Source organism: Sminthopsis crassicaudata, chromosome 3 (assembly GCF_048593235.1).
Source record: "Sminthopsis crassicaudata isolate SCR6 chromosome 3, ASM4859323v1, whole genome shotgun sequence".
Lineage (NCBI taxonomy): Eukaryota > Metazoa > Chordata > Mammalia > Dasyuromorphia > Dasyuridae > Sminthopsis > Sminthopsis crassicaudata.
This window is the reverse complement of record NC_133619.1, coordinates 156,262,461-156,275,457: the sequence shown is the minus strand read 5'-3', so window position 1 is coordinate 156,275,457 and position 12,997 is coordinate 156,262,461.

Sequence of the window (12,997 nt, the reverse complement as noted above, 5' to 3'; positions counted from 1 at the left end):
TATAGACTTCTTGTTGCTACTGGGCTTATATCCCAAAGAGATTTTAAAGAAGGGAAAGGGACCTGTATGTACAAGAATGTTTGTGGTAGCCCTCTTTGTAGGGGCCAGAAACTGGAAACTAAGTGGATGCCCATCAATTGGAGAATGGCTAAATAAATTGTGGTATATGAACATTATGGAATATTATTGTTCTATAAGAAATGACCAGCAGGAGGAATACAGAGAGGCCTGGAGAGACTTACATGAACTGATGCTGAGTGAAATGAGCAGGACCAGGAGATCGTTGTATACTTCAACAACAATACTATATGATGATCAAGTCTGATAGATGTGGCCATTTTCAACAACGAGATGAACCAAATCAATTCCAATAGAGCAGCAATGAACTGAACCAGCTACACCCAGTGAAAGAACTCTGGGAGATGACTATGAACCACTACATAGAATTCCCAATCCCTCTATTTTTGTCCACCTGCATTTTTGATTTCCTTCACAGGCTAATTGTACACTATTCCAAAGACCGATTCTTTTTTTTTTTAACAGCAAAACAACTGTTTGGACATGTATACATATATTGTATTTAACTTATACTTTAACATATTTAACATGTATTGGTCAACCTGCCATCTGGGGGAAGGGATTGGGAGAAGGAGGGGAAAAGTTGGAACAAAAGGTTTTGCTATTGTTAATGCTGAAAAATTACCCATGCATATATCTTGTATATAAAAAGCTATAATAATAAAAAATTTTAAAAAAAGAAAAAAAATATATATAGACTTCTCTTTAGTGATTTTGTTTAAAACAATAAATAATAGTACCTTACCTATCTGATATTCTGAGACAATGATTTTTGCCCTTTCTTAGGAAATGAGTTTTATCCTTCCCTTCAGGTTTTTCTTTTCAATCTCTCAAAACATAGAGGGGAAAAGGTACATTTTTTATTTTATCATTTTGCTGAGGCAATTGGGGTTAAATGACTTGCCTAGGGTCACGAAGCTAAGAAGTATTAAGTGTCTGAGTTCAAATTTGAACTCAGATCTTCCTGACTTCAGGACTAGTAGTCTATTCACTGCACATGCCCCCAAAAGTGCGTTTTTAAAATCCCTTTGGTTATTTGAGCTCAGCGCCAAGAATGACAACAGGAATTATTCTCTAGGTAGCATCCTTATTCCCCCCTTGAATAGATTGTAACATACTCTGGCTCTTACACTCTGAAGTCTCTCATAGGAACTCTCCCTACTGTGTTTCCAAGGTAGATAAATGTCTGTAAATATTTTTCTCTAGTTTTTTCTATCTTTTGAATAATGCAAATATTTCTTCTCTTCACACGGTTCTTTTTCATTTTGTTTTTTAGCCCCCCCTAACTTTTTTTTGAAAATTTTCTACCTTGCATTCTTTATTTCAATATGTTCCCTAATATTCTGTTTATGTCATTCAATTTCTAAAGTAACTCACATTATTTTCTCCTGAACCTAATATACATGAGTCACATTTCTATCTTCAAGTGGAAAGCCAGGGAAGTCGGAGAGAAGTAGGGTTGAAGGCAAAATTAAGGTCCACCATCTTCCTCCTGAAGATGTCCCTGAGCCAGAGGGAGAGATGGATCAAAAGAGAGCCATCCATTTCCCGTTTCCACTGCTGCCGCCAATATGGAGGTATAAACCAAGGCCCATCCACCTGCAGCAATTTTCTTTCCCAATAGAACTCAGGAACCTGAGGACTGAGGTTGTCTTTAACCAGTTCCCATATTCAACCATCTTTCCATCCATCTATCTCCAAGATATTTAGGGGATGATATCTATATTGTCACCACCTGTCTTTCTGCAACTTGTTTTGGTCTAGGTTTTTTGTGATACATGTAAGAAGTTGGAGGCTCAGAAAGGAGAGGGAGAATTTCAGTTAAGAACTGACCTGTGAGAGATGAAACTAAAATGTCATTTGTAGAATTGGACACTTAGGGAAGCATAAGTGCCAGTGGACTCATGATGAATAATTTTATGATTAGTTTATGAAAATGAATTGATCAAATAAAACATTCCTGAAAAACCCTTGTTGAATACAAGACAGAAACTGTGACCACCTGGATCTTTACACTGATTTCCTTATTATTTCTATCCCCACACCTCTAAGGAAATACCATCAGTTTGAATTGGGACTCACAAGCTGACCCCTTCCTTTACCCAGCTTAGTGCCAAAGCTAGTGCCTACTGGCAACCTGGAAATAAGAAGAAGGGGAGGAAACTGTGACCTGGGATTTTCTCGTTTGCCAGCACCATGTTTTTGCCATCCCTATGAGGTCTGCTTCTAGGTAGGTGTGTGCATGGTTACTCACCAACCCTCCTACTTCCAAGGCAAGATGGGGACAGAGTCCAACAGCCTGGATCCATAAGATTAGCCACATGTGAGGTTTCTGCTGTTGCTACTGACTGAGGTCTAGGTTATAAGATGAAGTGGACATGGTGGCATTAAGATATGTCCTAGAACTAATTAATGCCATAGGTCCATTTGATTTTTAATAAAAATAGAACTCAAAAATGCAGATGTCAAACTTCCTGATTTAATTACAAAGCCTTCATTTTTTTGCTCTTGAAAAGTGCCATCTTTATTGTCTTTATCAATATTTCTGGACTTTTCAAAATATTCTCATTTGAACATTTATAGTCATTTCAATAACCTAGTCAACTTCGATTCACACTTGTCCCCATTTGTATTCATTTCATGTCATTCACTGTTGGAAAACAAAACAAATCCAAACTATGAATTTAATTTTTAAAAATAAATTCAAGTCAACAAATGTTTATGGATCTTGAGGGGGAATGAAGTAGGACAGAAAAGAAAATTAGAAACTGTCTGCTGCTAAATAGATTCTAGAGAAATTGAGGCTGGTAGGAATCCAATCAAGGGAAATTTGTAGGGAGCCTGGAGTGCAGGATCTGATCTTGTATATATTTTTCAGTCTCAAACAAATTCTCTGCACTTTTGAGACTGATGAAATGGTTTCTTTGTCTAGTGTAGCAGGAACTGTTTTATATTTTGTTTTTGTATTTCTTTTTCTTTTCTTTCTCTTTCTTTTTTCTTTTTCTTTTTTTTGCTGAGGTGATTGGGGTTAAGTGACTTGCCCAGGGTCACACAGCTAGGAAGTGTTAAGTGTCTGAGGTCAAATTTGAACTCAGGTCTTCCTTACTTCAGAGTTGGTGCTCTATCCACTGCGCCACCTAGCTGTCCCTTGTCTTTGCATTTCTAAGAAATAGTTCGTTGCTTTGTACATAGTAGAAGTTCAATATATGTTAGAATTGCACTGAATAGTTACAACTCTTAACTTCTTCTTTGCCATTCCCTATGTTGAGATTTCCAGTCTCCTTTTACTTTAAAAAAAACTTTTATTTTCATGTTACATGTAAAAACATTTTTTGGTTACACATGTACATTCCCCCCCCCCTTTTTTTTTTTTTAACATATTACCTTATAAATCATATTAGGAGGGAAATATCAGAACAAAAAGGGAAACCACAAGAGAAAAAAAAAGAAGAAAAAAGTGAATAGCATATGTTGATTTACATTTAGTCTCTGTAGTTCTCTCTCTGTTTCAAATGGTATTTTCCATCCAAAATTCATTTGGATTGCCTTGGATCACTGAACCACTAAGAAGAACCAACAAGAATCATCTCATATTCTTGCTATTATTGTGCACAATGTATTCCTAGTTCTCCTTGCTTTACTCAGCATTATATACTTTTATTTTTATGTACCATAACTTATTCAGCCATTCCCCAAATGATGGGCATCTATTTATTTTCCAATTCTGTCACTGCTACAAACATTTTTGCACATGTGAATCGTTTCCCCTCTTTTATGATTTCTTCAGGATACAGCCATAATATAGACAATTATCAAATGCTGGTTCAAAGGATATGCAGAGTTTTATAACCCTTTGGACTCTAAATTATTCTACAGAATGGTTGGATAATTTCACAACTTCACCAACAATGCATTAATGTCCCATTTATTCTTATCTTTTCCTATCATTTTAGCCAATCTCAGAGGTGTGGAGTAGTTCCTTCTACTTTTGAGATTGCCTTTTGCCTCCAGTTTTCCATACCCCAACATATTTTTATGGCTTTTAATTTTGGTTTACTTAAATTTGGTTTCTTAATGTCAAAATAATGCACGGTATTTTTGACTATCTTCTATACCTACTTTCCAAGTTGAATGAGATTTTCTTGGCAATAGGAGCAGAATTTAGTTTCATTCTTACCAATATAAGACTGGTCTTCTTCAGGTCAAATCAAAAGCAATTCAGTCAATATCCTCAAAGAATTTAGCTTGTGATAATAAATTTCACCCACAAATTCTGTTACTTTATGAAGCCAATAATTAGTAAGACAGATATGTAAATAACTAAGATAAAATAAAATGTGAAAAATGTCTAAGAAATCACAAAAGGACATGAAAATTCCAAAGCAGGCAAGATAATTCCCAATTGAGGATATTAGGGAAGTAGTCATGACAGAGGAAATATTTGGTACTGTCACTGAACAGATGATGTCAAAAAAAATGGTAAGGAAAGAATAGATAGGCAAAGATATGAAGGCATGCAGATGGGAGCATTTATACAGTGAGAAGACCAGTTCTATAGAACATGTGAAAAGAAGTAATATGGAGGACTTTGACTACTGAACTGCAAATGAATTTTATTCACTTCGAATAGGAGGCCATTAAAAAAGTTTTTAATAGTGGAATTACATAATCAGATCAATTTGTAAGAAAGGTATAAATATATAAGCATTCAAACATTTTTAAATTTTAATTTTTCTTTAATAGTACTATTTTTTCAAATATATGCAGATAGTTTTCAACATTCATCTTTGCAAAACCTTGTATTCCAAATTTTTCTTCCTCTTTTCTCCCTCTCCCCAAGATAGCAAGCAATCTGATATAGGTCAAACATGTGCCAATCTTCTAAACATATTTCAATATTTGTCATGCTGAATAAGAAAAACCAGAAAAAAAAACAAGCAAACAACAACAAAGGTGGAAATCCTATATTTTAATCCTTTTTTGATCTCCTTAATTCTTGCTATGAATGTGGAAGGCACTTTTTAATCACAGTTCTATTGGAATTGTCTTGAATCACTTTATTGTTGAAAAGAGTCAAATCCAATATATACATATATTGTATTTAATTTATACTCTAACATATTTCACATGTATTGGTCAACCTGCTATCTGGGGGGGGGGAAGGAGGGGAAAAATTAGAACAAAAGGTTTGGTAATTGTCAATGTTGTAAAATGATCTATGCACATATCTGGTAACTAAAAAATATTATAAAAAAAAATCAAGTCCATCAACTTGATCATCACACAAGCTTGTTAGTACTGTATACGATATTTTCCATGGTTCTGCTCACTTCACTCACTATCAGTTCATATAGGTCTTTCCAGACCTTTCTGAAATCAGCCTGCTCATTTCTTATAGAACAATAATATCCTTAACATTCGTATAACATAACTTATTCAGCCATTCCCCAACTAATGGGCATCCACTCAATTTCCAGTTCCTTCCTACAAAAAGAGCTGCTACAAATATTTTTGTACATATGGATCCTCTTCCCTCTTTTATGATCTCTTTGAGATTCAGACCCAATAGAGACACTGCTGATTATTTTAGATAGATGCTACTTACTATTTTAAGGAAAACTTCATTCATTCTTATACTCTCTGATGTTTTTAATAGGATTGGTGGTTGTGTTTTGTCTAAAGCCTTTTTAGCATCTATTGAGATAATCATATGATTTTTGTTATTTTATGTATTTATTTGCTTATTGATATAGTCGATTATGATGATAGTTTTCCTGATATTGAACTAGCCCTGCATTCTTGATATAAATCCCACTTGGTCATAGTGTATTATCCTGGTGAAAAGTTGTAGTCTCTTTGCTAATATTTTATTTAAGATTTTTGCATCAATATTCATAAAGGGGGGCAGCTAGATGACTCAATAGTTAGAGCACCAGCCCTAAAGTCAAAAGGACTTCAGTTCAAATCTGACCTCAGACACTTAACACTTACTTGCTATGTGACCTTGGACAAGTTACTTAACTTCAAGTGCCTTCAAGCCCCCAAAAATATTTATTAGGAAAATTGATCTATAATTTCTTTATCTGTTTTGGCCCTTTCTGATTTAAGTATCAGCACCATATCTGTTTCATTAAAGGAATGTGGTAGCACTCCTTCCCCTATTTTTCCAAATAATTTATATTGTATTGGAAGTAATTTTTAAACATTTTATAGAATTCACTCGTAAATGCATCTGACTTTGGAGAATTTTTCCTTAGGGAGTTCATTAATAGCTTGTTCAAATTCTTTTTCCAAAATAGGACTATTTAAGGATATTATTTCCTTATCTGTTAATCTAAGCAATTTATATTTTTAAAAATACTCATCCATTTCACTTATATTATCAAATTTATTGGCATACAAGTGGGCAAAATAGCTGCTAATTATTGCTTTAATTTTCTCTTCATCCTTTTCCTTTTTGATATTGGTAATTTTTTTTCTTTCCTATTTCTAATCAAATTACCCAAAGGTTTATCTATTTTGTTAACTTTATTTTCTTGCTTTCATTTGATCTTCAGAATTTCAAATTTGGTATTTATTTGGGGGTTTTAATTTATTCTTTTTCTAGCTTTTTTAGTTACATTTCCAATTCATTGGTTGGCTCAAAGAGGGAATATCATACATACTTACTTTGGTGTAGAAATTTTCTCACCCTATAGGGAAGTAGGATGGGAAAGGGCTGGAGACTAATAAAAGAAAAGGCAAAGGTAGAAATGGGAAAGGGATAAAAAAAGGTGCAATCTGAAAAAAAGGAGGGCAGATTGAGGAAGGCAGATGAGGAGGAAAGGGTAAAAAGAGAAAGTAAACTAAAACCTGAGAAAAAATAGGATGGCAAGAAATAGTTAGTAATTTTAATGGTGAATGTTAATGGAATGTCTGGCAAATCTTGATCTGGCTCCTCAATATTTGAATTGTTTCTTTCGGGCTCCTTGGAATATTTTTTCCTTGACCTAATAATTCTGGAATTTAACTATAGTATTCCTTGGAGTTGTCATTTTGGGATCTCTTTCAGGAAGTGCATTCTTTCAATGACTAATTTACTCTCTGATTCTAGGATATCAGGATAGTTTTCCTTCATAATTTCTTAAAAGATGTTGTGCAGTCCACATGTGCAAAAATGTTTGTGGCAGCCCTTTTCGTAATGGCAAAAAACTGGAAACTGAGTGGATGCTCATCATTTGGAGAATGGCTGAATTAGTTATGGTATATGAATGTTATGGAATATTATTTTTCTATAAGAAATGATCAGTAGGCTGATTTCAGAGAGGCTTGGAGAGACTTACATGAAATGATGCTAAATCAAATGAGCAGAACTAGTAGATTATTATACATAGTAACAGCAAGATTATATGATGATTGGGCTTATATTCCAAAGAGATCTTAAAGAAGGGAAAAGGATCTGTATGTGCAAAAATATTTGTGGCAGCCCTCTTTGGAGTGGCCAGAAACTGGAAATATGATGACCAATTCTGATGGACATGGCTCTCTTCAACAATGAGATGATTCAAACCAGTTCCATTTATTCAACAATAAAGAGAACCAGCTATATCCTGCAAAAGAACTATGGGAAATGATTATGAACCACAACATAGCATTTCTATTCCTTCTGTTTTTGTCCATTTGCATTTTTGATTTCCTTCTCAGGTTATTTTTACCTTATGTCTAAGACCAATTTTTTCTTGTGCAACAAAATAACTATATAGTATACATATATTGTATTTAACATATACTTTAACATATTTAACATGTATGGGTCTGCCTGCTATCTGGGGGTGGGGTGGGGGGAAGGAGGGGGAAAGTTGAAAAAGAGGGTTTTGCAAGGATCAATGCTGAAAAATTACCCATGCACATATCTTATAAATAAAGAGATATAATAAAAAAAGAAAAAAAGAAACAAAAATATTATATGATGATCAATTCTGATGGATGTGACTTCTCAACAGTAAGATGAGTCAGACCAGTTCCAGTGGTTTTGTGATGGAAAGAGCCATCTGCACCCAGATAGAGGACCCAATTTGTGAGAACTGAATGTGGACCATAACATAGTATTTTCACTTTTTGTTGTTGTTTGCTTGCATTTTGTTTTCTTTCTCATTTTTCCCTTTTTTGCAGCACACTAGTTGTAGAAATATGTATAGAAGACTTTCACAGGTTTAACATATATTGGATTACTTGCCTTGTAGAGGAGGGGGTGGGAGCAAGGGAGAGAAAAATTTTAAACACAAGGATTAGCAAGGATCAGTGTTAAAAAATTATCCATGCACGTTTTGAAAATAAAAAACCTTTAATAAAAAAATAAAATATCATTTAAAATATATTGTCTAGGATCTTTTTTTTCATTATGGCTTTTGGGTAGTCCATTAATTCTTAGATTGTCTCTCCTAAATCTATTTTTCAGTACATTTGTTTTTCCAATGAATTATTTTATATTTTCTTCTCTTTTTTCATTTAAAAATTTTTTTTGTTTGACTGATTCTTAATGTCTCATCGAATCATTCACTTCCATTTGTCCAATTCTAATTTCTAGTGAAGTATTTCTGTAGTTAGTTTTTTTTTTAAATCTCCTTTGGCATTTGGCCAATTGTATTTTTAAAGGAGTTGTTTTGTACAATGGATTTTTTTTTCCATTTTGACAATTCTATTTTTTAAGACATTGTTTTCCTTTTTCATTTCACCAATTCTATTTTTTAAGAAGTTGTTTTCTTCAGTCAATTTTTGTGCTTCCTTTTCCAAGCTGTTGGCTTTTCTCCTCAAAACTTTCATAATTTTCCTACATAGTTTTCATTTCTTTTTCCAACTTTTCTGCTATTTCCCCCTTTTAAGACTCTTTTTGAGCTATTCCAAGAGAGCATTTTGAATTTGAGACTAGTTCATATCCCTATTTGAAGCTTTTCCACTGCACTAGGTTGGCCTGGCCAAGTCCTTCTTGTTATACTTGAGTTCAGGGGATCACAATTTGTGGTTGCCTTGGAGGTCTTACAGCTGGCCTGCTGATCCACTGGCCTTCTGATACAGTAATCACCACTGCTCTGCTTTCACTAAGAGCCTCCTGCTAGCTTCCTCACCCTGCGCCCATGGTGGGCTGCAATCCCCCCCCCCTGCCCAATTGAAACAGACTTTTACTAAAGTCCTTCCAAGATATCTTAAGTTGGAAAATTATTACACTCCAATTGCTTGTAGGTTCTGTCACTTTAAAATACATTTAGAGGCTTGTTCTAGTGTTGATTCTGAGAGAAATTGGGGAGAGCTGAGGTAATGTCCAGTCTGACTTCCACCGTCTTGGTTCCACTCCTTCTTTAAGCACTTTTTAAAAAGCATAATATCAAATTGTGATCCAAAATGATTGTATTATTCCACCAATAGTATATTACTGTCCCTCCAGCCTGTGCTATTTCAATTTTTGACAAATTGATGGGGATAAAATGAAACATAAAAATTGTTTTAATTTTTTTATTAATTTTATAATTATAAAATTTTATTATAAATATAAAATTATAAAATGCAGTATATATGCATGACTATTTTTATAATATTATCCCTTGTATTCATTTTTCCAGATTTTCTCCTCCCTCTCTCTACTCCCTCCCCTATCCCATATATTTTACATGTCTTACAGTATAACCTAGATATAATATATGTGTGCAAATATAATTATCTTGTTGCATGGTAAGAATTGGATTCCGAAGGTATAAGTAACCTGGGTAGATAGACAGTAGTGCTAATATTTCACATTCAATTCCCAGTGTTCCTTCTCTGGGTGTAGTTGTTTCTGTCCATCATTGATCAGCTGGAAGTGAGTTGGATCTTCTTTATGTTGAAGATATCCACTTCCATCAGAATACATCTTCATACAGCATTGTTGTTGAAGTGTACACTGATCTTCTGGTTCTGCTCATTTAACTCAGCATCAGTTCATGTAGGTCTCTCCAAGCCTCTCTGTATCCCTCCTGCTGGTCATTTCTTACAGAGCAATAATATTCCATAGCCTTCATATACCATAATTTACCCAACCATTCTCCAATTGATGGACATCCATTCAACTTCCAGTTTCTAGCCACTACAAAAAGAGGTGCTACAAACCTTTTGGCACACACAGGTCCCTTTCCCCTCTTTAGTATTTCTTTGTGATATAAGCCCAGTAGTAGCACTGCTGGATCAAAGAGTATGCACAGTTTGATAACTTTTTGGGCATAGTTCCAGATTGCTCTCCAGAATGGCCGGATTCTTTCACAACTCCACCAACAATGCATCAGTGTCCCAGTTTTCCCACATCCCCTCCAACATCCATCATTATTTGTTCCTGTCATCTTAGCCAATCTGACAGGTGTGTAGTGGTATCTCAGAGTTGTCTTAATTTGCATTTCTCTGATCAGTAGTGATTTGGAACACTCTTTCATATGAGTGGATATAGTTTCAATTTCATTATCTGAGAATTGTCTGTTCATATCCTTTGACCATTTATCAGTTGGAGAATGGTTTGATTTCTTATAAATTAGGATCAATTCTCTCTATATTTTTGAAATGAGACTTTTATCAGAACTTTTAACTGTAAAAATATTTTCCCAGTTTGTTACTTCCCTTTTAATCTTGTTTGCATTAGTATTGTTTGTACAGAAACTTTTTAGTTTGATGTAATCAAAATCTTCTATTTTGTGATCAATAATGATCTCTAGTTCTCCTCTGGTCATAAATTCCTTCCTCCTCCACAGGTCTGAGAGGTAGACTATTTTCTGTTTCTCTAATCTATTTATGATCTCATTCTTTATGCCTAAATCATGGACCCATTTTGATCTTATCTTGGTATATGGTGTTAAGTGTGGATCCATATCTAATTTCTGCCATACTAATTTCCAGTTTTCCCAACAGTTTTTTTTTTCAAATAATGAATTTTTATCCCAAATGCTGGTACCTTTGGGTTTATCAAACACTAGATTGCTATAGATGTACCTTTTTTGTCCTTTGTACCTAATCTGTTCCAGTGATCAACCAGTCTATTTCTTAGCCAATACAAAATTTTTTTGGTGACTGCTGCTTTATAATATAGCTTTAGATCAGGTACACCTAGACCACCTTCATCTGACTTTTTTTTCATTAATCCCCTTGAAATTCTCGACCTTTTATTCTTCCATATGAACTTTGTTGTTATTTTTTCTAGGTCACTAAAATAGTTTCTTGGTAGTCTGATTGGTATAGCACTAAATAAATAGATTAGTTTGGGGAGTATTGTCATCTTTATTATATCCACTCGGCCTATCCACGAGCACTGGATGTCTTTCCAATTATTTAAATGTGACTTTATTTTTGTGGCAAGTGCCTTGTAATTTTGTTCATATAATTCCTGACTTTTCTTTGGTAGATGGATTCCCAAATATTTTATGCTCTCGACATTTGTTTGGAATGGAATTTCTCTTTGTATCTCTTGCTGTTGAATTTATTGGTGATGTATAAAAATGTTGAGGATTTATGTGGATTTATTTTGTACCAGAAACTTTGCTAAAGTTGTGAATTATTTCTAATAACTTTTTATTAGAATCTCTGGGGTTTTCTAAGTATACCATCATATCATCTGCAAAGAGTGACAGTTTGATTTCCTCATTACCTACTCTTATTCCTTTAATCTCTTTCTCGACTCTTATTGCCGAGGCTAGCATTTCTAATACAATATTGAATAGTAATGGTGATAGTGGACAACCTTGTTTCACTCCTGATCTTACAGGGAAAGGTTCCAGTTTATTTCCATTACATATTATGCTTATTGATGGTCTTAAATATATGCTCCTGACTATTCTAAGGAATAGTCCATTTATTCCTATACTCTCAAGCATTTTTAGTAGGAATGGATGTTGGATTTTATCAAATGCTTTTTCTGCATCTATTGAGATGATCATATGGTTTTTATTAATTTGATTATTAATATGGTCAATTATACTAATAGTTTTCCTAATATTAAACCAGCCCTGCATTCCTGGTATGAATCCTACTTGATCATAGTGTATTATCCTGGGGATGATTTTCTGAAGTCTTTTTGCTAATATCTTATTTAAGATTTTAGCATCAATATTCATTAAGGAAATGGGTCTATAGTTTTCTTTCTCAGTTTTCGATCTACCTGGTTTAGGTATCAGTACCATGTATGTGTTATAAAAGGAGTTTGGCAAGACTCCTTCATCCCCTATTTTTTCAAATAGTTTATATAGCACTGGGGCTAGTTGTTCTTTAAATGTTTGGTAGAATTCACATGTAAATTAATCTGGTCCTGGGGATTTTTTCCTGGGCAGCTGATTAATAGCTTGTTCTATTTCTTTTTCTGAAATGGGACTATTTAAGCAATTTATCTCCTCTTCTGTTAATCTAGGAAGCCTATATTTTTGGAGGTAGTCATCCATTTCACTTAAGTTATCAAATTTATTGGCATAAAGTTGGGCAAAGTAACTCCTTATTATTTCTCTAATTTCCTTTTCTTTGGTAGAAAGATCCCCCTTTTCATTTGTAAGATTAACAATTTGATTTCCTCTTTCCTTTTCTGATCAGATTTACCAAAGGTTTATCTATTTTATTGGCTTTTTCATAAAACCAACTCTTGGTTTTATTTATTAATTCAATAGTTTTTTTACTTTCAATATTATTGATTTCTCCTTTTAATTTTAATATTTCAAGTTTAGTTTTTGGTTGGGGGTTTTAATTTGGTCTTTTTCTAGCTTTTTAAGTTGCAGGCCCAATTCATTAATCTTCTCTTTCTCTATTTTGTTCAAATAAGCCTCTAAAGATATAAAAATTTCCCCTTATTACCGCTTTAGCTGCATCCCACAAATTTTGGTGTGATGTCTCATCGTTGTCATTATCTTGGGTGAAATTATTAATTGTTTCTATAATTTGCTGT